Genomic DNA, 2,544 nt, shown 5'->3' on the forward strand with positions numbered 1-2,544 from the left:
AAAAAAAAAAAAAAAAAAAAGAATTCTGGAAAGAAAGATAGAAAGATTTAGAAGAAATCAACCCACTTGCTGAAGCCATCAAACGGACAATTCATAAGTACTAGCCTCGTCTCAAATAGTGAAAGGACGAGGGCTGGGGGATTTAGCTCAGTGGTTTCACTGCCTGCCTTCCAAGCACAAGGGCCTGAGTTCAATCCCCAGTACCAAAAAACCCAAACAAACAAACAAACAAACAAAAACCACGAAAGGAAGAAAAAAGACACATGGCCCTTTGACAATGCAGAAATTATACCATGACTGATGGTATATTATGGATATCACCCATTCACCCTCTCAGCTCAGAGCGAACTATGTAACACCATATCAACTCTTACTATTAAATCATATGAATGGAAGTGAAATGCCAACTTATACTCAGCACTGGAAATGCTTCCATGGTACATACTTTCTATGGATATATTCTTTTTTCCTGTTGAGTTTATAAATCATTTGTTTCCCTGTAGTTTGAAAACAAGAATATGACATTTAGAGAAGGGATGTTCTACTATAAAAGTAAGATGGTCTGTGCTGGTGGAGAATTCTAATTTCTTCAAGGTTGATAATTTCAGATCATGTCTGGTGCATGCAAAATGAAATTAGTTCACATTATGAAATATCTTATGTTTTTCTTTTTTGTTTTAATGAAATGCTTTAAAACTTTAGACCAGAGCTGGCTTAACAGTATTTCTCAAATAAACACTATCAAGTACAAATATTGTAAAAGCCTCAAAGTGTTCTTATTAAATAGTCTACACATTTATGTGAAAATAATTTTTTAGAAAATTTCCTTCACCAGCAATCCCCCATGACCTCACTTAGTGTTAGTTAATTAACCAATCATAAAGAAAAGTTGAAAGTATGTGAACCTCAAATCCTAGTGTTCTGGAAAAAGTATATAGTCACAGAGTAATGAAAATAATTTCCTACTAATGAGAAACAGGAATAATGACCAATGGAAGTAATGAAAACAGATCAACAGAGGTCAGAACTTCACCGAAAGTTAACTATATTGGTCTGGCTCGCCACTGTTGCTGCTCAGAGCCCCTGCAGTGGCTAAATGACTCTTATGGGAGCAGGGGCAAGCTCTTTTCCTCAGAGTATAGGAAGTCCCCAACTTATGAATGAGTTGTGATCTGGAAGAACGTTGGTAAGTCCAATTTGTTCATAAGTCTGACAAAGTGAGTCTTACACACCTTTGACACAGATATACACTGATGCTGATCCTGCATCCACGCACTGAGAAGTTTCTCCATCTCCTCTATCACTTTACCATGGACTTTGGATATTATTGTTGACTTTACTGGCACAGCAGACTTCACATTTTCCATGATCTCGTCCTTGTTCTCTAGAACTATGGCAGTGGTTGAACAATTCATGTTATAAAAACAATCCAAAGTCTTCCCTCTTTTCACTTTGGCCCAATCTCTCAGTTTTTTCACCTTTGTTTCCATGGTTATTGCTTTGTGCTTCCTAGCAGACTCCTCTATATCACCACTGCTTTTTCTTTATCTTCCAGACATCCTGGACACACCGTCGTACTGTACCAGTGAGCACACAGCAGCACATCAGTGACAGTGTCCGGCAGACATGTGAGCTACTTCTGTAATTTGTTGGCAACTACTAATGTTTGCAATGTGAAGTCTGTCTGTACTTTTGAAAGTCTGCAAGTTGAATGTTTGTAAGTCAGGAAGTTACTGTACACTGTCTTTCAACTTCATTGGCTGAAGGATGGTGTAGTGTGCTTTTTCACCTGGATTCCATCTCCTCACAGCAAAGTCCCTGTCTTTCACTGGATTCTACCACCTTGAATAGCTGGTCCCCTATTCTGCCAGAATGGACCCTCCATGCTAGCTAAGGGAGAACAAGTAGATGAGGTATAGATTTTTGTGACTTGTTGGGCCTGGAAGAGGAACTGTACACATTCCATTTTGAATGCTGATTTGTGGTAGAGTCTATGGCTAGCAAAACTCACTTCCTCTTTTTAGGTACCATGGCAGCATCAATTTGCCAGCCTTCTTTGTAGTCAAGATGAGGCTTGGGGATGAGTTCTTGCCCATGACATGTGAACAAAAATGATGTCTACTAGTGTTCATCACAGAGTCATATGCATTCTCAGTACCCAGAGATCTTGTTCAAATGCCAGTTCTGATTCAGTAGGTCTAGGGTGGGGCCCGTGATCCTGCATTTTGATAATATCCCAGGTGATACCAGTGCTGCTGATTCCATGGACAACACTTCAAGTAGTAAGACAGAGACCAATTCCAGCCTGGCTATAAAATGTCTTATGCAGGCTTCCATGAGTTCTCAGCCTTATCCACACAGCTACCAGCAAAGCATTCAAGATTGCAGAGCCTCCTGATGGATGGAGGGAGACTGAATCCCTGTGTCCCAGACTGGAGGAGCTCTGCTCAGGACAACTGCTGACTCAAGAGGGGATGTGAAAATAGAAGGAAGTAATCTTCTCTTCTATGCAAGAGCTTACTTGTTCCTAAAATGTGGCTTACT

At 40.0% G+C, this 2,544-nt stretch overlaps 1 long non-coding RNA gene across 1 annotated transcript in view; it reads left to right on the forward strand.

The window, feature by feature from the left end:
- Window positions 1-1,699, forward strand: part of LOC104872920 — a 214,904-nt gene extending 213,205 nt beyond the window's left edge. The window contains exon 3 of the long non-coding RNA XR_783307.1: window positions 1,556-1,699. This is a non-coding gene — a long non-coding RNA (uncharacterized LOC104872920). The remainder of the gene's footprint in view (window positions 1-1,555) is intronic.
- Window positions 1,700-2,544: the final 845 nt, after the last annotated feature.

Source organism: Fukomys damarensis, unplaced genomic scaffold (assembly GCF_012274545.1).
Source record: "Fukomys damarensis isolate Sample0158 unplaced genomic scaffold, DMR_v1.0_HiC HiC_scaffold_36, whole genome shotgun sequence".
NCBI classification, from domain to species: Eukaryota; Metazoa; Chordata; class Mammalia; order Rodentia; family Bathyergidae; genus Fukomys; species Fukomys damarensis.